Source organism: Lepidochelys kempii, chromosome 3 (genome assembly GCF_965140285.1).
Source record: "Lepidochelys kempii isolate rLepKem1 chromosome 3, rLepKem1.hap1, whole genome shotgun sequence".
Lineage (NCBI taxonomy): Eukaryota > Metazoa > Chordata > Testudines > Cheloniidae > Lepidochelys > Lepidochelys kempii.
This window is the reverse complement of record NC_136382.1, coordinates 201,854,005-201,877,858: the sequence shown is the minus strand read 5'-3', so window position 1 is coordinate 201,877,858 and position 23,854 is coordinate 201,854,005. Positions and strand designations below refer to the sequence as shown.

General features: G+C 43.1%; 1 protein-coding gene across 10 annotated transcripts in view; it reads right to left on the bottom strand.

Annotated features, from left to right (window-relative positions):
• The window catches only part of PAK5 (p21 (RAC1) activated kinase 5), a 178,841-nt gene that overhangs the window by 122,516 nt on the left and 32,471 nt on the right, over nucleotides 1-23,854 (bottom strand). For 6 of the 10 annotated variants that reach the window (XM_073339625.2, XM_073339633.2, XM_073339631.2 and 3 more), the window contains exon 2: nucleotides 21,720-21,844. The gene's annotated coding sequence lies outside the window, so the exon portion shown is untranslated. Of the gene's footprint in view, nucleotides 1-11,861; nucleotides 11,935-15,490; nucleotides 15,695-21,719; nucleotides 21,845-23,854 lie in introns of those variants that run through there. The other 4 variants (XM_073339626.2, XM_073339634.2, XM_078852357.1 and 1 more) reach the window with 2 other exon arrangements.

Below are 23,854 nucleotides of genomic sequence, written 5' to 3'. Positions count from 1 at the left end.
CATGTCTTTTAAGAGGCAAAGCCGAAAAATGGTTCTGCTGGCCTGAGTCTCCCTTGCAAGACCAAGTGCCAGGGCACATAATTACAGGCTACTTTGAACTCTCTCTTCGACTCTCACATTCTTCCTGTTCGCTAACCTCACTGCAGACTAGCTGCAGTTCCCATCAGGGCCTTGCCGTGGTGTCCGCTGTTGAAATCTTCGCTGGTGAAACTGTATCACAAAGCAGCCTGGCGTTGATGCGCTTTCTTCCTCCGTTGCTACTGAGAGTTGTGTGTTGCCTGTCTCTGACAATGACCGCTTCACCTTACATGGTCTTACATGCAAATCACACTTTTGGTAACCACACGTCAGCAGGGTTTGAACGAGCTCTGCCCTGACATCGAGAGATGAGCTGAGGAAAAAGACTTGAGGAACAGACCGTGTTTGCAAAGACATGCCTACACTGTCTAGGGCGCGCACCACGATGGAGCTGCTTTGCCCAAACGATCACTTATGGCTAGTGTTGGGTTACAAAATGGGGGTAATGAAATGTCGTTACCCTTATTGTGTGAGTAAAGGGCAGCAGAACTGTGCTTAGCCTGATTGAGGAGTCCGCCCTAAACTGAAGTTCAGTCGCTAAGCAGCGGGTAGGATGCCAAATCCCAGTGAAGAAGAGAGATTCCCGTTCCTCCTCTGCCTCAGGAATCCTAGAAACCATTTGACCCTCCTCTTCCCTCCCCTCTTTTTAAAGACAGAGCTGATTAGACTCAGTTGAGAGGCCTTGTTTTGTTTAGTGATCACTAGTGCTGAAATCACTGATCACTAGGTGCTCAGCCTTGGAGGTGCCATAGGCACCGACTTCCCATCTTCCCTGTGGGTGCTCGACCGCCCCTCTGTCCCTGGCCCCACCCCCACTCCGTCCCTTCCACGAGGCCCAGCCCGTGCCCCATCTCTTCCCACCCGTGCCCCGTCCCCATCCCAACCCCTTCCCCAAAGTCCCCACCCCAACTCTGTCCCCTCCCTGCCAATATTCCAAATCCCCTTCCCGGCCCCTCCTCCTCCCCTGAGCACACAGCTGTTTGGCGGCAGCCGGGCAGGAAGCGCTGGGAGGTAGGTGGAGGAGCGGGGACGTGGTGTGGTTGGCGGGGAGGGAAGCTTGGCTGCTGGTGGGTGCAGAGCACCCACTAATTTTTTCCTGTGGGTGCTCCAGGCCCGGAGCACCCGAGGAGTTGGCGCCGATGGGAGGTGGTGTGGGACAGTGTTGCAGTGAAAGAGACTGCACAGCCTGTCCCAGCAGTGAGGTTCCCCACTGCCCACTGAAATCAGAGAGCAGGGCCAAGTGGTGAAATCGCAGAACATGATGTCACAGCAGAGAGACAGCTGTAGCAGCGGGACGGAGGCAGTAATGGCTTGACAGCTGCAGAGTGAAAACAGCACAGCAGCCAACAGCGGTGTGTTAAAGGAACATTTGTTTGTCAGGCTTTCGCACCACCAGGTGAGAAACTGAGCCAAAGGACACTGCCCAATGTACTCTAGGGTAGGCGTTTGCTCATGGTCATACACTTTCGAATCATGTTTGTGGTGTTTTCCCAAACTAATGCTGGGTTCCTTTTCCCTTTTTATTACAAGTTTTCTTTGCTATACACAGACTCAGTGCTTGCAAGCGGGGAAGTGTTGACTCTTACAGGCACCCAATGTGGCGTTTAATTTTCCCAGATTACTGGGTGGGGGCTCAAACGGGTTCTTTTTTTGTATTGTTAAGAGGATATTGAAAGGTATTGAACCCAGCCTTTGTTGCTGCTGATTCCACCGGGTAGAAGGGTTGTACACACACACCCCCACACCCACACTCACACTATCCATGTGATCAATTGTTGAATCATCTGATAAATGTTGTGACCCATCACAGATCCATGTGATAAACTGAATTTATCTTGTGTTTATGACCTCCTTGCTTGCTCCTGCCCATGTATCCCTCTCCCTAGGTCTTATTTTTTACATCCCAAAGCCCTGAGCATCTTCAAACAATGGGCACATTTTTAAACCAACCTTTAAGAGAAATGTAACCACCCCATACAGTGGGTGCAATTGTCCTCTCTCCTGCTATCTAGATCTCTCCTATGTCTAATCTCCAATATAGTGTGTGTGTGGGGGGGGGGGCGGTACAAGTGCATATTGCTCTTTTTGTGTTTAAACTCTGAAATATTTCTCACTGTTAACTAGCTTGCAAGATGGAAAAGCCTGAGAACCTGGAAAGAATCCCTGTGAGTCTCTCACATCTCTTATTCTTCAGCACCTGTACATGAAGCTGTAGCAACAAAGAGGCTGCAGACACAGCAACTCCAGATATCTGCTATCCTTGCAGATTTCATCCCCCCCATCTACTCTTTTTCCCCAGTTTCATCAGAATGAAGACAGCCCTCTCTTCATGTGCTTTGGTATCCTCACTTTTGCAACTAGCTGACTGACAGATGCACAATGAAGGCATTTTAGTCTCATAAACTTTAAGGCTAGAGGGGCCCATCATGCTCATCTAGTCTGACCTCCTGCACATTGCAGGCCACAGAACCTCACCCACCCACTCCTGTAATAGCCCCATTACCTCTGGCTGAGTCACTGAAGTCCTCAAATAACAATTTAAACACTCCAAGTTACAGAAAATCTGCCATTTACACTAATTTAAACCTGCAAGTGACCTGTGCCCCATGCTTCAGAGGAAGGCGAAAAAACCCCAGTATCTCTGACAATCCGACCAGAAGAAAAATTCCTTCCTGACCCCAAATATGGCCTCTTCACACAATTTCTCTCATCTCTTTTCTCAGGGAAGGATTTATTTTATTGAGTTTTTTTGTTGAGATGTTTCAGTTTACACAGACTATACAGTTGGGTATATATTGAGAGGGGACTCAATTGCCAGCCAATATTACACAAGCTTTTTAAGACTTGGGTAATACAAGACTGGATGGAAGTTTCTGGAAGGCCTATATAGGTAGAAAAGCACTCCTAGTATAGACAAGGCCTAAGGTATAATCTACCAAATACAGAATCATTGGCCATAAATTTGAAGTGGAAATTGGGAGGGATAAAGTATGGTCTAAACCCAGAGAGAAATGACAGCACAGCCAATGTAAAAGAGGAGGGATTGAAACAGAGAAGGCACTTTCTGCTTCAGTGTCTAAAATACACGAAGTGTGAGACAGATTTCCTCAAGTCATAAGGAATTGTAACAGATTTCTCATTAGGAAGCAATGAGGAAAACCAGTGTCTGACTCTGAGAGAAATGAGAGAGATGGCAAAGGCAGCACTGTGCTCCTTAGCACCAGATGAGGAATAGAGAGGAATGGCAAATGGATCAGGAAGGACAGGGGACCTAGATCTAAACACTGAGTAGCTCTAGCCTTGGAGTATATCACCTACCTGTGACAGAGACCTGAAGGGTCTAACTCCTTTTACACTTAGACATTACCTGCATTTTATTATTTATATTAGCATAGCACCTAAGAGCCCTAGTCGTGACCAAGGACCCCATTGTGCAAGGTGCTGTACAAAATATGATCCCTATCCCTAGGGGCTGACAAGTGTAGTTTGTCATGCCAATGAAGTCTTGTTGACTTGAGCTGAATAGGACTGAATTAAATTCCTAGCTCTGCTGCAGGCTTCCCATGTAAAATCCCTAGGGAAAAATTACCTCAGGACTCCATCTGTAAAATGAGAATACTCCCATATTGGGTAGTAATTTGTTAATGTTCACGAGGACCTCATATGCTGGGTCACATGGGCCATATAAATACTTAAATGATTAACAGACCATTGTTACATGCATGTCCTTTCATGATAAGTGGAAATTTGCTCGCTATCCCACCAGACTGCATTTGATATAATCATACAGGGTCTGTCTACACTGAATTTAGACACCCGCTGCTGGCCTGTGCCAGCTGACTCAGGCTCATGGGGCTCAGGCTAAGGGGCTGTGATCTGAGCTCTGGGACCCTCCCACCTAAAGCCCTAGCTCCACCGTGAGCCGAAATGTCTACACCATAATTAAACAGCCCCGAGTCAGCTGGCATGAGCCAGCCACTGGTGTCTAATTGCAGTGTAGAGATGCCTATAGTCACAAGCTCTGAACTTGGTGCTCCGGATTGCTTGCAGGCTTTCTTTGAGCCTTGATCTCCAACACTAGGACGCCAACCCCCGTGTTTGGCTTAGAGCACAGAAACACAACGTTTCTTTGCAAAGAGGCACCAAACCTGTGGGAATTTAATGCTCGGAGACTGTATTGGCTTGACAGCAGCAGAGACTGATGCGCTCCCTTTACCCTCAGCAGAGGCACACCACATTGAGTAGCAGTGCAAGTGTTCCCCCCAAAACTACACTTCAGAGGGTACCTCCCCATTGACCTTGGAAGACCTCTCTAATGGGGTGGACAAACTGCACCAGACAGGAAGAGGTTAAAGAGTTGCTAAGGGCTCAAGTAGCCCTACTCTGTGGCACCTGCAAGCCACAGAATCATAGAAATGTATCGCTGGAAGGGACCATAATATGTCACCTAGTCCATCCCCCCCATGCTGAGGCAGGACCAAGTAAGCCTAGACCATCCTGACAGGTGTTTATCTAACCTGTTTTAAAAACCTCCAGTGATGGGGATTCCACAACCTCCCTTGGGAGCCTATTCCAGAGCTTAACTACCCTAACAGTTAGAAAGTTTTTTCCTAATATCTAACCTAAATCTCCCTTGCTGCAGATTAAGCCCATTACTTCTTGTCCTACCTTCAGTGGACATGGAGAACAACTGATCATCACCCTCTCTATAACAGTCATTATTATATACGAAAACTTATCACATCCCCCCACCCCAGTCTTCTTTTCTCAAGACTAAACATACCTAAGTTTTTTAACCTTTCCCCATAGGTCAGGTTTTCTAAACCTTTTGTTATTTTTGTTGCTCTCTTCTGGCCTCTCTCCAGTTTATTCATATTTTTCTTCAAAAGTGTGATACCCAAAACTGTACACAGTACTCCAGTTGAGGCCTCACTGGCACCAAGTAGAGTGAGACATAATGAAAATATTCAATAGTACCGAATCCGGGGCTGACTCTTGTGGGACTGCATTGGATATAGCCTCAAGGTTTGACAGTGATAACTACTTTTGAGTATGGTCTTTCAACCCACTGTGCACCCACCATATAGTAATTTCATTTAGACCGCATTTCCCTAGTTTGCTTATGATAAAGTCATGTTAAACTGTGTCAAAAGCCTTATTAAATCAAGATATACCATGTCTATTGTTTCCCCCATCCACTACACCAGTAACCCTGTCAAAGAAGGAAATGAGGTTGGTTTGGCATCATTTGTTCTTGACAAATCCATGCTGGCCATTCCTTTTAATCCTATTGCCCTCTAGGTGCTTATAAACTGATTGTTTAATAATTTGTTCCAGTATCTTTCCAACTATCAAAGTTAAACAATTGGTCTATAATGCCCAGGTCCTCTTTGTTCCCTGGTTAAAGAAAAGTATTATGTTTACCCTTCTCCAGTCCTCTGGAACCTCACCTATCTTCCATGAGCTCGCAAAAATGATCACTAACGGTCTGATATTGCTTCAGTTTGTTCCTTAAGTGCCCTACGGTGAATTTCGTCAGGCCCTGCCAACTTGAATATATCTAACTTATCTAAATATTCTTTAACCTATTCTTTCCCTAGTTTGGCTGGTATTCCTTCCTCCTTGTTGTTAAAATTAATTGTATTAAGCATCTGGTCACAATTAACCTTTTTAGAAAAGACCGAAGGAAAACAGGTATTAAATACCTCAGCCTTCTTGATGCCATCCATTATTAGTTCTCCTTCTCTGATAAGTAGTAAACCCACACACTCCTTCGTCTTTATCTTGCTCCTCATGTATTTATTGAACCTCTTCCCATTGCCTTTTATGTCCCTTGCTAGGTGTAATTCATTTTGTGCCTTAGCCTTCCTGATTTTGTCCCTGCATGCTTGTGCTATACTTTTGTACTCATCTTTAGCAATTTGTCCATGTTTCCATTTTTTGTAGGATTCCTTTTTGATTTTCAGTTCATCAAAGAGCTCCCGATGGAACCATCTTGGGATATCAGGACTGGAGGAAGAGTTCAAAAGAAGGCCAACCACTCATTCCCTCAGCTCCTACGGAGAGGCCTAGTCTAGGCCACAGCCTACTCCTATGATTGTGTGAACATCCTGAAAGAAAGGTGGTCACAATTATCTGACCAGAAGATACTGAGACAGATTGTGGTTTGACCAAGGCCCCCAGAAGGCAGAGAGGCTGATGGCTTATTTGGGACTGGTGTTTTTTTTCCTTTTTCTGTTTAGCTCTTTTTGTTTTGTTTCCTTGGAATCCTGGAAGGGGGAAGCACCAGAGGAACTTGATTGGAGGGCCGAGTTTCTGTCCTCAGGCTAGTGATGCTAACTGCTCCAACCTGGCTGAGGAGAGTCTGAATACATGACTCCATTGCACTCCTGGGGGTGCTGCAGAGAGATTAGGCCCTTTAAAACCACCTCTGCAAGGGAATGAAAAGATACTTCAGTCCTTGGCCTTACTGCTGATACCTCCACCAAGGATTCAGGTTAAAGTGGGTTTTTTTGTTCTATACTATGTACTCAGAACCTATATATACTATACAATATACCTATATAGTCAGAACCAGACAGAGACTGTTAACCTCCTTTTACACAAGCCAAAGAGCACAGAGTTTCAGTTATTACCAAAATGGTCTGGATTTAGGTGACCTAGAGGTAAAAGTTTTGACATCCAATTTCTATCTTGGAGCCCCTCCACTCCTTCTGGCTTTTATTCTGTTTATAAAAACAAATTTGATTTCAATGGTGGTACTTCTGTGTTATATTATCTTATTATTCCTTACCAGCATGTTATTCATATAATTACTACCATCACAGAATTATTTTAACATTAAGTACAATCCTTAAACACAGTGCTAACAAACTCTTATTGGAGGCTGCATGTTAAGCATGTGTTGTTTGTTTTGTTTCTGCTGAATTGGAGAATAATTCTCTACAATTAAATGTTCATGATCCTTTCTGTAATGAATGCAATACAGTCAAAGTCAATTAATAGGATTGTTGTTAAAGGGCTTAATTTGTTAAACTAGGACAACTCTGAACAAATTATATATTGTCCCTCGCTGACAATAAAACACTAGTCCATATAATAGGGACAAGTTGATGAGACTATTTGTTTATTGAAATCAAGGAAATTAATGATCCCAAATAAAATCAGTCAATATCAGCTCCAAATCAGAGATTCAATGAACTTGGAAATCTAGGCCCCACGCGACACTATAGATTTTGAAAATAGTTTCAGCTCGACTGATTGTGTGGCCTGTTTGAATGGGACATAAACCGAAGTGTTAGTCAGGCTTCAAACAAATCATAAGTCTTTAAAAAAAAGAGGAGGGGTTCTTTTTATTTGCCATTAAAAAATGGGAGGGGTTCTTTTTATTTGCCATTCTAGTTGTGAGCTTGTGTAGTTCACATTTTTAGGCTTTTCTCTGCAACCATGAAGGCTAGAAGCTTACTTCTTTCTTTTATTAAATGAAATTTAAGATTATTAGTCACATGTCTCCAGGAGCTGGAGCTTTAAGAAAAACACCAAATATTGCAAGACTTGAAACCTCTTATGACTTTGTCACAACACTGCACATTCTATTTAAACAATTAAAATAAACAAACAAACAAAAACTTGGAGAATGGGGACCTGATTCTCATTTATACAAAGGCTCATATATGCTGCTCTGGCATTAACTAGGTTACATTTTACTCTGACATTGGAACAAAGGACTAGAAGGGATCTTCTGGGTCACTGAGCCCAGTCCCCTGCGATTGCAGGCAACCCTGTCATATCATCCCAATTGTGAATTTATCCATATTAAAACTGGTTAGGTTGTTTGCCCTCTCTATTCCTATTGGGAGGCTGTTTCAGAACCTCACTCCTCTGATGGTTAGAAACCTTTTTCTAATTTCTAGCCCTAAATTTATTCATGGACCGTTTCTACCCATTTGTTCATGTGCTAATATTATCCTTTAGCTTTCAAGACCTCATTACACTGTCACAGCTGTGTAAAGGGTCCTTTTTGTAAATGAGAATCCAGCTCCAAGTATTCCTCTCCTTCAGCTGTGTGCCCTGTGTGCCTGGTAGCATCTGATACCCACTATGCACCAGTTTAAAAGGCTGCACAAGGTGAAGAGGAATGGAGGATGAGACCTTTGGTGTGTCTCAACCCCTCCACTCCCACTTTTTATTCCAGGATCATGCCTTTGATCCTTTTCATATCGCCCACTTGTTCAGGAGTCTTCCAGAATCGCACCACGTTAACGCCCACTTGATTGCAATGTAAAATATATTGGCAGGATTCATAACCACATGACTCATTACTGCAGCACTTTGACGATGAATTTAATCAGCAATAAACAGGAGATCACTGGAGTGCTAGATTTCTCAGTTCCTTATAGTGCCTTCCCTAGAGCTCGCAGTTAACAATACAAACATTTAGTAGAAAACAGATATTCCGGTCACAGTTTCTAGTATTGTCAGAATTTTTCCTCGGTGCTTCAATGAGCCTGCTGCAAAGCCTACTGAAGAGGGGAACCTTCCATGTACATCAAGAAATGGCGCCTGATTCGTTCATCTTTATCATCTTATATACCAATGCTAGAAGTCTAAATACTAAGATGGGTGAACTAGAGTGCCTTGTATTAAATGAGATATTGATATAATAGGCATCACAGAAACTTGGTGGAATGAGGATAATCAACGGGACACAGTAATACCAGGGTAAAAAATATAGTGGAAGGACAGAACAGGTTGTGCTGGTGGGGGAGTGGCACTATATGTGAAAAAAAGCATAGAATCAAATGAAGTAAAAATCTTAAATGAACCAAACTGTATCATAGAATCTCTATGGATAGTAATTCCATGCTTGAATAATAAGAATATAGCAGTTGGGATATGTTATCCATCACCTGACCAGGATGGTGATAGTGACTGTGAAATGCTCAGGGAGATTAGAGAGGCTATTAAAATAAAAACCTCAATAATAATGGGAGATTTCAACTATCCCCATATTGACTGGATACATATCACCTCAGGACGGGATGCAGAGATAAAGTTTCTTGATACCTTAAATAACTGCTTCTTGGAGCAGCTAGTCCTGGAACCCATAAGAGGAGAGGCAATTCTTGTTTTAGTCCTCAGTGGAGCACAGGATGAGGTCCAAGAAGTGAATATAGCTGGACCGCTTGGTAATAGTGACCATAATATAATTAAATTTAACATTCCTGTGGCAGGGAAAACACCAGAGTGGCCCAACACTAGCATTTAATTTCAGAAAGGGAACCATACAAAAATGAGGAGGTGAGTTAAACAGAAATTAAAAGGTACAGTGCCAAAAGTAAAATCCCTGCAAGCGGCATGGAAACTTTTTAAAGACACCATAATAGAGGCTCAACTTAAATGTATACCTCAAATTAAAAAAACACAGTAAGAACCTAAAAAGAGCCACCGTGGCTAAACAACAAAGTAAAAGCAGCAGTGAGGAAAATAGAAAGGAGCATAAACTCTGGAAAATGAAGTGTAAAAATATATTTAGGAAGCCCAAAAAAGAATTTGAAGTACAGCTAGCCAAAGACTCAAAAAAGTAATAGTAAATTTTTTTTTAAGTACATCAGAAGCAGGAAGCCTGTTAACAACCAGTGGGGCCACTGGACGATCAAGATGCTAAAGGAGCACTCAAGGATGATAAGGCAATTGCAGAGAAACTAAATGAATTCTTTGCATCGGTCCTCATGGTTGAGGATGTGAGGGATATTCCAAAACCTGAGCCATTCTTTTTACGTGACAAATCTGAGGAACTGTCCCAGATTGATGTGTCATTGGGGAGGTTTTGGAACAAACTGATAAACTAAACACCAAGACCAGATGGTATTAACCCAAGAGTTCTGAAGGAACTGAAATGTGAAATTGCAGGGCTACTAACTGTAGTTTGTAACCTATCATTTAAATCAGCTTCAGTAGCATATGACTGGAGGATAGCTAATGTGACTCCAATTTTTAAAAAAGGCTCCAGAGGTGACTCCGGCAATTACAGGCCGGTAAGCCTCACCTCAGTACCGGGCAAACTGGTTGAAACTATATTAAAGAACAAAATTGTCAGACACATAGATGAACATAACTTGTTGGGAAATAGTCAACTTGATTTTTGTAAAGGGAAATCATGCCTCGCCAATCTACTAGAATTCTTTGAGGGGGTCAACAAGCATGTGGACAAGGGGGATCCAGTGGATATAGTGTATTTGATTTTCAGGAAGCCTTTGACAAGTCCCCTCACCAAAGGCTCTTAAGCAAAGTAAGCAGTCATGGGATCAGAGAGACCGTTCTCTTGTGGATTGGTAACTGGTTAAAAGATAGGAAACAAAGGGTAGGAATAAATGGTCAGTTTTCAGAATGGAGAGAGGTAAATAGTGGTGTCCCCCAGGGGTCTGTTCTGGGCCTAGTCCTATTTAACATATTCACAAATGATCTGGAAAAAGGGGTAAACAGTGAGGTGGCAAAATTTGCAGATGAAACAAAATACTCAAGATAGTTAAGTCCCAGGCAGACTGTAAAGAGCTACAAGAGGATCTCTCAAAACCGGGTGATTAGGCAACAAAATGGCAGATGAAATTCAATGTGGATAAAAGAAAAGTAATGCATATTGGAAAACATAATCTCAACTATACATATAAAATGATGGGGTCTAAATTAGCTGTTACCACACAAGAAAGAGATCTTGACGTCATTGTGGATAGTTCTCTGAAAACATCCACTCAGTGTGCAGTGGCAATCAAAAATGTGAACAGAATGTTGAGAATCATTAAGAAAGGGATAGATAATAAGACAGAAAATATCATATTGCCTCTATATAAATCCATGGTACGCCCACATCCTGAATACTACGTGCAGATGTGGTTGCCCCATCTCAAAAAAGATATATAGGAATTGAAAAAGGTTCAGAAAAGGGCAACAAAAATTATTACGGGTATGGAATGGCTGCCGTATGAGGAGAAATTAATAAGACTGGGACTTTTCAAGCTTTGAAAAGAGACGACAAAGGGGGGATATGATAGAGGTCTATAAAATCATGACTGATGTGGAGAAGGTAAATAAGGAAGTAAATAAGGTAAATAAGGAAGTTCTTACTCATAACACAAGAACTAGGGATCATCAAATGAAATTAACAGGCAGCAGGTTTAAAACAAACAAAAGAAAGTATTTTTCACACAACGCACAGTCAACCTGTGGAACTCTTTGCCAGAGGATTTTGTGAAGGCCAAGACTATAACAGGGTTCAGAAAAGAACTAGATGAATTCAGGGAGGCTAGGTCCATCAATAGCCATTAGCCAGGATCGGCAAGGATGGTGTCCCTAGCCTCTGTTTGCCAGAAGCTGGGAATGGATCACTTGATGATTACCTGTTCTGTTCATTCCCTCTGGGGCACCTGGCATTGGCCACTGTTGGAAGACAGGATACTGGGCTAGATGGACCTTTGGTCTGACCCAGTATGGCCGTTCTTATGTTCTTAGAGCTTATTAAAGAAGCAGAAAAAAGCTAGCACCTGTAGTTCTTGAGATGGAAAAATTAATTTCTCTGTGAAAATGTTTTCAATCTTTAGAAATTATCTTTGCTCTTTAAGAGGTTAGATGTTCTTTTATCTATATGCAAAATAATTACCTTTGTATTTTGAGATTGTTGTCTGTGCTCAATGCTTCTTACAGAATATTGTCAATTTAAAATAATTGTTATCACTTCCTGCCTTTGCTGCTATCTGCCGTACTGTCAATACGGAAGGCATATTTACCTTTGAATTTCATGGACGTGCAGAGTTCAGTTTTGATGTGCATTTGTCATTGATCAGTTATTTTGATGTTTAGCTGCAAGGAGACAAAGACTGAAAAGTTCTCAGGGAAAACTGGAGGCAAAACAATTAATTACATAATTGTATTCACAGCAGTTTTACATTAACCTGAAATAGAACAGAGGTAAGAAGCACAGAGCCACACACAGTCTAAAATATAGTAAACCTGTTCGTAGCGGTTTTCCTGTTCACATCTAATTAAACAATCACAATCCTGGTACAAACACTGCATTGGTGCTGCGGGACCAGTAGCTATGCCTGGGGGCCTCTGCACCCTTTGCATGATGGAGTGGGCGTGGCAGGCTGCCCTGCATAGACCAACGTGGAATCAGGGTGAGAGGAGTGGGTTGGAGGAAGGGCCATAGGTCCTTATTTACATGGAGCTAGTCATTCTACCACACTATGCAAGTGGCACAAAAAGTGACGCAACTCCTACTTCCTGCCTTGCCCCCTGTTGTCAGTCTGAGGATATGAATTTCACTTCATCTGAAAAAGCCAGAACTTGGCTCAGCACCCAGGAAATCCAGACCACTTATTTAGGTGTCTAACTTTAGCTATCCAAGTTTGAAAATGTTGACAACTGAACTTTTATTCCCTCCCCCCACCCCCGCCAAACTACAATAAAACTGAAACTCATGATGGAATGGTCCCGCTGCGCTAGTGCTCCTGATGTGGGGTCAAATCTTCAAAACTGCCTAATTTCTTCTGAAAATGCCACTAGGCACCGAAATATTTTTTTTTGAAAATCTCATCCTCGGTGATGAGGAGCCTAAATCCTATTTTCAAAAGGGATTTAAGTGGCTACATCGTTTTCTCAAAAAGGGTCCAAGGCATTTTTGAAAATGTTAGCCCCAGTCTGCTTACCAAAAATCTATCTGACAAGTTCATAAGCAGATCTGTTAGCTTCAAATGTCACGAGAGCTCAGCCTGAAACGCTTTTTGCTATTTCAAATTATTTGTTGTTGAATAGTGGCCTGGTTATCCAACGTGGGCAATGAGGTTTACACTACGCATCAGCTGCCTTCCCAAAGACCATCTGGAGCGGTACTGAAAAACGAGTGAAGGAGAAAGGAGAGGTGAGAGAAAAGATACATTCTGCCAGTTCCTCATCTAGGGTGAAATCCTGGTCCTATTGAAATCAATGACTTTTTGCCATTGACCTTAATGGAGCCAGGACTTCATTCCTGGTGTAAATCTGAAAGGCTTTGCTGACTTCAGTGGCGCTGTACCAACTTACACAACCTAAAGATCTTGCCCTTTATATGCAAAAGTCATGGGCCTCATGCTGCTTCGGGTTTCTTGATTTCAGGGGGAGATGACGGCACACAGCATCTTGTAAAACTGGACTGATCATAGATATATAGATTTTCTAATTTGTTTTAAGTTTTTTATTCCAGGATGTGAAATGGACTTGTATTTAATATGCACACTTGCAAGCTCAATTATTTGCACCAGCAAATCAGATCTTCTAGGCTTAATTCCTGCAAAGCTCTTAATCATGTGTGTTAATTTCATTGGGATTGTTCATATGCTTAAAGTTAGGCAATGCTTTTGTGTTTTACTGGATCAGGGCCTTAGATGTCTGAACATTTGATTTCCCTGATTGTGCCTACAAATTTAGATTCATATCGAAATGGTCTTCTTTAGGGGCACAATTATTTGCACTCCCAAAACTATTCCTATAAAACTACTTTGACACAAATAATAAATGCATAAAGCGAAATAAGTAACTAATTATTACTTTCTTTTTTTTACACTTAAATAAAACTAACTATAAAAAAATAAGACAGAATTGCTGATATTGCCAGCCCAGGTCAACATGCTGTTCCAAACTGAATGATTTCATTGTCACTTCAGTCTGCAGATCTGATAGTTTATCTTCACCCTAAGGCCTGTTCTTCACTTAAAAGTTAGACTGACCTAGCGAGGCCACTTGGGGCTCTGAAAAATTTTACGCCCTGCATGATTTAGTAGTTAGGTTCACCTAACTCCCAGTGGAGATGCGGGTAGGTTGATGGAAGAATTAATTGAAAATAGAATTCCAGCTTTTTTTCACATGTACTCCACTTGAGGACTCTACGACACAGCTTTTTGATCTATGCATTGACAGAGTCATAGATTACATACTGAAATAATGTGATCTATTGAGGGAGCAAAGGGACATGTTAAAACCTGGCCTCTGATTTAACATCCATATTTGCAAGTTCAGTTATTTGCACCTGCAAAGCAAGCAATCCACAACAATTACTCTTAGTGACAACAGGAATGGTGCATTCAGAGAAACAAGAAAATGTAAATTAAGGCATCACCTTTAAATCAGGACACAGTACACAGGTTTTGCAGTAACTCTGATATCCTAGATCACCCCCTCTTTAGAGTCCATTGCAAGGGGGGAATGGCAAATATAATCGGGGTCACCAGAGTGCACTAAGAATAGAATTTCAGCTCTTTTACATGTGCGCTACTTGAGGGTGTCTTAAAGCACAGCTTTTGATCTGTGTCAATGCACATATCACTCTCTCAACAGATCACAATTAGGGCAAGACTTGCAGCCCTTACGGACATTAGTGAGCAGCTACTCACAAGAGTAGTGCCATTGAAGTCCAAGGGACTAGTTGTGTGAGTATTTGCCCAGTGAGGTGAATAAGGGCATTCCCAGTCTGGTGCATGGGGCTAAGTTCTGCCTTTGGAAATACATGCCTGGAATGCACTGACACCAGTGGGAGTTGCAAGTGTAATTTGGCCCTTGGTATTCAACTTACAGCATGTGCATATTAGACATGTTATTTAGAAAGTTGCCAAACATACACAGTAGCCAACATTTGATCATTAATCAGCTCTATTTTAGGAGGGAAGAAGAGGGGGTTAACAGACTCCTCCACGTCTGAGTCCACATTGTGACGAAGTGTACAAAAACAAGGCTGTAAAAGACATGAAGAAGAGCTCCGTGAAAGTTTGTCTTTCGCAAACAGAAGTGGGTCCAATCGCAGATATTACCTCACCCACCTTGTCTCTGTAACAACACCATCAGTTCTGAGTTACAGACGGTCTGAAGCTGGCGCTTGGGACTATTTGTATATGTGTCACCCCAGAACAAGTATGTTCTTCTTTTCCACTTCATATTCCTATCTCACCTGCTTCCCAGTCTAAGCAGATCCTTTCCCCAGATCCTTTAGTTTCTTTGGCCTGATCACCATCCTAGAGAAAGAAGTCCTGTCCTTACAGACCGGGGCAATGCTGATTGCATGAAGGCTGGCTTCCCCACATGCTCTGCCAGTGTCTCTCAGTCATGGCCCAAAGAGACAACTATTGGGGATGAGGGGGCAGTTCAATTTCCATCCTTCACTTGTCTACCCACAGGAGTGCCAATTAATGCCCGCCGCGGTGGTATATTTGACAGTGGTCAGCTGGTGTCCTCCAGGGATTGAACTGAGACTCCCAAACTTATTTCTATCAACAGCCATCAGATGGGGACCACTGTCAGTCGCTACTGACCTTGCCAGAATCCAAACCAGCAACCTAGAAGTCAAAGGCCTTGTATACCATTAGCAACTCATGGAGCCAACACTTACCAGCAGGGTCTGGCACTCCAGGCTTATCTGGGGGGGAGATAGAGCCAAGCAAATGATCGGTGGAGTCGGATCCCTTCTGCAAATGGTCTCTCCCAGCGGCAGGTACCACTGACTGTAAATGCAGCCCAGGGTGGGAGCAGTTTGCACGTACATTGCTGCAGGCTCATCTCTTATGCAACTGGAGCCATGAGAGCACATGGAACTCAGCACTGGGCTGCTAAGGGACACTCCTGCCCTGACCCCACATCCAGCCAAGCTGCCAGCCGCAGATGACTTAAGGAACAAGGAGGCAGAGCGAAGAGTGGAGGCAGAGAAGAGAGGGAGGAGCCAGCTGTGCAAGAGGCAATTAGAAAAAAAAATAAGGAAAGAAACAGAAAATTGCAAAAGGAAACAACAGAGAACAGACATAAAGGATGGGAGATTGAGAAATAGGCAGTGGTAACTCAGCGGGGCATGACACCCGGTGCTGGGAGGACTAGACCTGTTGGACATTTTTTCATTGAATTGTTTTTTCCAACACTAAGTGACTTTTCAACCAAAATGAACATTTTGGTGGAAATCTTTTGTTTTGATCTAAATTTTCCAGTTTTTCCACTGGAAATATAAAAATATTTTTGGTAAAAATTTCTGGCTTTCATTAAAAAACGTGTGTGGGGGGGGGGGGACGGGGGGACGGGACACACATGTTTTTTTTAAAGCTGCATTTTTTAAAACCAAAAGTGAAACAAACAAAAAACCAAACCAACAAAAACCCTACTTCTTTCAGTTTCAGGTTTCCATTGAAAAAAGACATGCATTTTTTAAACCAGCTCTAACCTTCTATCCACAAACCCATTACAGAGCAGGACTCTGCAAAATAAGCCTGGAACCAGCTAGTCCCCCAAAGAGCTGTTTCCTGCAAGCAATTTGACATTCTGTCTAGGATACAATTCATGAAGAAAAATATGAAACCAACTAGAGTTGACTTCTCTAGCGATAACTTAGGGCCTGATCCAGAAGGCTCATAAATGTCACAAGCAAACTAAGCAAAACTCCCACTGAAGCGAAGGAGTGCCTGACTTCACAGGATCATGTCCTTAAAGTGAACTAAACAGAGGGATATGAATTCTTAGCTGAATGCATGTGTTACTCCATCAACACTAATGAAAGCTGTGTGTATCTATAACCAGGAAGTGAGATGGGTCAAATTTAGAATATGAGAAAAGTTTCCAAAAGCACCTAAGTCTTACTGAAAACCAGTGGGACTTAGGCACTTGTCCTTTGAAAATGGGACTTAGGATCTGAATTCACTTAGACTTTTTTGAAAATTTTACCCTAAATTCCCACGTTTTCCTCTAGCAGTTACATGTGTAAAAAGGGCTAATACCGAGAATGCGTCATGTAAATTGAGGCGCAGACAAGTTTAATTGAAATGCCTTTTCCATTAGATAAGCCAGTCAGGCAATAATCATGCCAGTTCTCATGGGTTTATAGCTACCAACCATTATATTGGTAGAGGATCATTAAATAGAGCTTTTACATGTTCACACCAACGTTTCATTTCTTTTTTAAATACTCATTTCCAAAGAATTTCCATGCACACAAAGGATTTATGGACTGAGACAGTAAATATAGTCTAGTGGCAGATTGTTGCTTTCTCAAGTATTCATGCTGGCTGTAATTTTTTTAGAATGGGTTTCTCACAAATGTATGAACCTGTATCATTCACAGCTTCTTTATCTTAGTATTAGCCACACATCTGTGACAAGCTGCAGTTGTCAAGTATGTGAGAAATCTCAAGTGCTCTGGCTTTCCGAGGTTCTCCGGTAGAGGATGATCAAGCCTTCGTGATGATACTGTACTGGATACAGCTACAACCTGCGGGCTGCTTAGTACAGTAACTGCTGTGGTCAATGTGTCTCAGCTGTGCCAGGTATGTTAGTTTCATTTTGAATTATTATTATTTACATGCGCTGTTAGAGCAGCAGCATACTAATGATTTATAGGCCCCGCTCTAAGAGAACAACTCTTGAAGCATTAAGAAAAGGAGGACTTGTGGCACCTTAGAGACTAACAAATTTATTTGATGCCACAAGTCCTCCTTTTCTTTTTGCGGATACAGACTAACACAGCTGCTATGCTGAAACCTGTCTTGAAGCATTGCTTGTCTTTCGAAGACTGATTCCTCAGTCTGATTATAAAGTGAGATTGGGACACTTGTGCAAATGCATATGTTAAAGCTAGGTGAATACACAAGCGTTTTCACTTGAAAAATGCAAGGCTATACCTGTGCATGGGCTAACAGAGGTCAATGACTGAATATCAGGACCAACTATGCCTCAAAAGTGGTTTACTGCAACATTTTATAGAAAGTCTTGATGGTCTTACTGCAGATGTGCTCCACGCCTGGAAGCTTCCCTAGATTTCCATGTCTATGCATGGAGTTTACAGGACCCTTTACTATTTAAGACTGTTAAGTTCTCTATAAGAGGGACTCTCCTCATTATGTTCATGTTGGGACTCGATTCTGCTCCTACTGAAGAAAACAGGAGGATTGACATGGATGTCAGCAGAAGGATGGGCCCCAAGGTTCCTCAGTCTGCATTATAGTTCATGCTGGGCATCCCTTGCCATTGTGTAGTCTATTGCATTTTGTCCGATCTGTCAGTGCTGTGGTGCTAGAATTAGGCCGAGAACCAGTACCTGCATTCTGTAAGATCCCTCAAACCCGATTCAAGGTGACAAAGGTGAAACACAGTTTCGGCCCCAATCCTTACTCACAGATATTTGTTCATGGGAGAATTTCCATTGACTTTGATGGGAGTATTTGATTAAGCACTGCTTATGGTGAGTAAGGGTGACAGCAGATCACGATTAATAAGGACCATTGATTTATGCTCAGACATCCCACTGACTTCAGCAGGTGCCCAGTATGTGAAATGGTGACGAGATATGACCCTAAGAATTCATGTTTTATCCACTAACCATTCTGACTGAGCTAAAAAGAGGAAAATATGCAGACTTGCAGCTGTTCCTTCCAAAATATTTTTCACCTCAACTCAACAACTGGAAGTTTTACAAAGAACTTTGAGAGCAAATATCAATTTTGATAATATGCTTCAGAAAATGGACAGAAATTATTATAACAAGCTCATTTCTGGGGACGGGAATCTATATACTGCCTGCTTTGGATATTTCGCAACAGCTTGGTTTATGATGATAAATACGGTCTTGTGGGCAGGTCCTTCTGGTTGCTTGTTAGAAATGGGAACATTTTAAAAAAACAACAACCCGAATCTATGATCTTTCCAGCTATGACGCATCCACGTCTCCAGCTGGCTCATCTATTAGCTAGAGCCTCCTGCGTTTATTTGAAATGTTATTTAAACATACATTTCACCATTAGGGTATGAGTGAAAAATGTTGTCAGCGTTCAGGTGAAAAATGGCTACTGGGTTATGAGATGCTCACTAAGCCCTGTGGAAACTAAAGGGCAGGAAATGAAAAATATAAAGTGATATGTCAAAAAAAATAATAATAAAAAAAAAATCACTTAACTCAACCAATTCTCCTTTGATGGGCCAAAAGTGAAATTCAGGGCCTCTGCACTACATGAATGCCACAGTCATATCAGTACTTGATCGGATAAGAAGTATTTAAAGCTTGATTTAAATAAAATAATTTCATTTAGGGTGATAGTTGCCTTGATTCAGAGGGCCCAGGAAATGCATTTAGCATCCGTATCTCTCTTAGGTACTCATAAGTCCTCCATTACTATAGTACCTGAGTACCCTACACTATTTTAGCCTCATGACCCCCTGTGAGATAGGGAAGTGCTACATTTTACAGATGGAGAACAGAAAAACTGAGTGTTTTGATCAAGATCACACTGTGGCAGAGAAGAGAGTTGAACCCTGCACTCTCCTGTGCTAGGCTAGTACCTTAACCACTAGACCATAATTTTCCTTCTGTAGGGCTTGCTCTAATTCTGTTATTACAGCAGTGAGAAATCCAACAGACTGGGGCACAATGTGCTATGGTAGGCGTAGGGATGCCCAGCGTGAACTTCAAGCACGCAGCCTCCTCTGCTCCCGGTGGAACGTAGAGTGAATTTCTCCCCAGCAGGTAAGAGAATGATTATGTTATTTAAGCCGTAACCACTTCTTAATCCATGGTGTTGTTTCTGAAACGGTCACTTTTGACCAGGGCCATAACTAGGGCAGGGCGAGAGGGCCAGCCACCCAGGGTGCGGAGCTGGTGAGGACACAAAAATGGAACAGTGCAGGATCGGGCCCAGCAGCATCTGCTCCCCTCTGCATGATTTGGCCCAGCATCATCAGCTGGGGTCCCTGAGCATAGTTTTTTTTTGGGGGGGGGGAGGGGACTGCCCCCTAAATAGAGGCCCGGACTGCCTTGGCAGCTGAATGCCACCTCCTGGGTCCTAGTGTTGGTTGGCTTTCCCTTCTACGTGCGCAGGGTGCCTTACATAGCCACTGTCCTGTTTCCTCGACACTGGTGAGTGCCCATGGGAAGGTGGGCAAGGCAAGAGGGTATGGGGGAAGGAGGGTGAGATCCAATGATCTTTATAAAAAACAAACACAAAGCAAAACACACAAACAAATCAGAGGTTTGGCCTTTAAATGAAAAGCCTGTGCTAGTCTAAACATTTTGGACAGCACAACAGACTCTATCCAAACCCACCGAGGTCCATGAAGAGGCCTCCATTGACTTCGAAGGGCCCACTCCATGTAAAATAAAAGTCTCAAATCTGCCTATACATGTAAATCCATAAAGCATACACAGGTGTAAGTCTATGGGTTAAATCGCCTGGGTTATAGTTTCACTCTGGGGCATGAAGATTTGCACATGTAGCTCCCTGCATATAGAGATAAGAAAATACTCCCAATAATACTTTCTGTCCACAGGACTATGATGATTAGACTGTAACACCTGAGCATTTAAAAATCATTCGTCCGATTCTGGAACAGCTTTTTTTCTCTCACCATTACACCTTTCCAATGAAAATGTAAATGCTCCCTGAATTGAATTTGACAGTTGAAAAGTAAAGGGATTTAAAATAACAAATGGTCCCCAAGCTTTCCCTGCAGCAAGGTTAGAGAGACTTAATTGAACATTAACTCAGCTGCCAAACTAGAAGAGCACATTTTAAAATGTCTTGAAAATACCTACGTTTATTAAGTTCCTAACCAAAGTTCTACCAGGAACAGCTCAGTACAGTCAAACTTTCTTTTCAAACCATTAAGAAAACCAAAGCTTTGCATTACTCCCGCAATTATATAAACCTTGGGGGAAATTCTCTACTGGTATAAATTGGCTTGGCTCTGACATCAGTGGAAACACACCAGTTTACAATAGCAGGCAATTTGGCCCCATGTTTAATGGATGGTACAAAAGGCAGGGTAGACAAGAGGTTCCTTCAAGAGATGTTTATATTAAAGTAACATTTTATCTTTTACAAGATACATTTTTGTCATGCAGTTCACACACAGAATTTTTCTTCACCTCAACTCTGGCCGGAAATGTAGTAGCTAGAGCCGTGCAGGAGAAGAGGGTACTGTCAGATGGATTATAAAATAGACATAAAATTGTGGGAGGCTCCAAAATAAGGAAGTCTGACCTAATGGGTAGGACAATCTCAAACGAAACTACATTATAGCTTTGTCAGTTTTTACCGTTAAAGAGAAACAAGTTTGGTTTCTGGTAGTGCAAAGAGGCTGGCTTAACCTGGCTATTGGGGATTCTCAGGTAGCGCCTGGTGGACCACACAATGTCTCCGCATTCTGGCAATGCTCAGCTGCCAGAATGACCACTTGAAGTCTAACCGTTGGGTGTGGTTTAGAGCAGCCCTGAGCCCTCTCTAATTTATGTAAGGGGGTACATTTCAGTGGGGCCTCAGCCCAGCCTCCTTTTGAATGAGTAATACATGCAAATTCACTTTAAGATCCAACTCCTACAAGCTGAAGTAAATGTAAAATCACAGCTGATCAAGTTTATGGATGACGAACATTGGCAGACTGGTAATTAATGAGGAGGACAAGAAAGTTATATAGAGCAGTCTGGTTCACTTAGTAAGCTGGACCCGTTCAAACAAAATGTCCCTCAATATAGACAAACACAAGACCATACACATAGCAACAATTTGGGACCTGAAGAAAAGCTCTGTGTGGCTCGAAAGCTTCTCTCTCTCACCAACAGAAGTTGGTCCAATAAAAGAAATTACTGCACCCACCTTTGTGTCTCTAATAGCTCAAAGCAGTCATCAATGGGGAATCATCATCCAATGGGGGGTGTTTCCAGGGACTTTCTGCAGGAATTGGTACTAGCCTGACACTACTCAACATTTTCATCAGTGATCTGGAAATATAAAATAATTGCTGATCAAATTTGTGGATGAAACTAGGATTGTCAAAATGGTAAACAATGATGGTGTGGGATCTGGACCACTTGGTAACCTGGGTCCATTCAAACAAAATGTGTTTTAATACAGCCAAATACATAGTTATACATCTAGGAACAAGGAATGCAGGTCATATCTACAGAATGCGAGGGGAGGGGGACTTTATCCTAGAACAGTGGTTTTCAAACTTTTTTTCTGGTGACCCAATTGAAGAACATTGTTAATGCCCGTGAACCAATGGAGCTGGGGATGATGGGGTTGGGGCATCAGAGAGGCTCAGGGCTGGGGCAGAGGGTTGGGGTGCGGGCGCGAAGGCTGTGGGTTGGGGCTGGGAATGAGCGGTTCATGGTGTGGGAGCGGGCTCTGGGCTGGGGCAGGGGTTTGGGTTGCAGGAGGGGGTCAGGGCTCTGGGCTGGGGGTGCAGGCTCTGGGGTGGGGCCAGGGATGAGGGGTTTGGGGTGCAGGAAAGGGCTCCAAGTTTGGAGGGGGATTCAGGGCTGGGGCAGAGGATTGGAGCACGGGCTTACCTTGGGCAGCTCCCAGTCAGCGGTGCTGCGGGGGAGCTAAGGTAGGCTTCCTACCTCTCCTGGCACTGCGGACCGCGCTGAGCCCTGGAAGCGGCGAGCAGCAGGTCCAGCTCCTAGGCAGAGGCGCTCAAGCGGCTCCGTGCAGCTCTGGCCCACAGGCACCGACCCCCCCAGCTCCCAGTGGCTGGAACCAGCCAGTGGGAGTCCGGAGCCTTTGCTCAGGGCGGGGGTAGCACATGGAGCCCTGTGGCCCCACTGCCTAGGAGCTGGACCTGCTGCTGGCTGCTTCCGGGGCGCAGCGTGATGTCAGAACAGGTAGGGACTAGCCTGCCTTAGCCGGAAAGCACCACCACCGGGACTTTTAACAGCCGCCGCGACCCAGTGCCTTACATCCCCCGACCCAGTACTGGGTCGCGGCCCACAGTTTGAAAACCACTGTCCTAGAAAGCAGTGACTATGAAAAGGGTCTAGGGGTCTGTCACAGGCAGGCTGGTAACAGGATCATCGTGAACAAGGAACTGAATATGATCACTCAGATGATCTCGTTGTCCCCTCTGGCCTTAAGAATCTATGAATCTAAGCACAACTGATAAATTCTTACATCTGCATAGCAGGTGTCGGCACCTGAAAGAGGTGTGCCTGCCTGCACAGATGTGCCCAGCTGTGTATGCTGCAAATGCACCTACTTTTGAATACAATAAATCAGACCTGAAGGAGTCTGGAAAAATGCATATTGTCATTATACACTCAGGCTTAATTCTTAGCTGTTAGCCAGCTGAGATTAAAAGAGTAGTTCTGACAGTCAGAAACCATCATCTCCTCAACATAAATCAAGCTGTCATTATTGGCCATCTGCAAAGCAGGTTTTGATGATAGGCACATGAAGCAGGAGCAGAATTAAAAAAGGACATAATTAGCATCAAAACAGTCAGTACACAGATTCTGTGCATAATCCACTTTATAATCTTAAAGTACAAATCTCTAGTGTGCCTGAAAGAAGAAAAACAGTGGGTGACTCAGAGTGTCTGTGGGGAAAGCGAGAGACACAGACAAATAGAGAAACAAGACAGGAAGAATAAAAGATAGAGACACACACACACACACACACACGGAGGGATAATTGACACCACCAGCAACTAGATTCACTCCTAAAAATTCCTCGGTGAAACCTCTCCCCACTAATATTTCCGAGCACCCTGTTTAAGGGGAACAATTTTCTGTCTAGACTCCAGACTTCTTACATTTATCAGCCAGTCACTGCTGAATGGCTAGAAGAGTGAGGTTGGCTTTTCTTCTTCCCGGTCATTAACCTTGTAAACTAATGTTTTTCCAGCCACAGCTACAATTCCAAGTGGAGAGGCGCCTACCTGGTTTGATTTACTTCGAGAACCGCTGAACACACAGGTTCCCACAGACTTACAGTTTGATCACTTTGGTTTT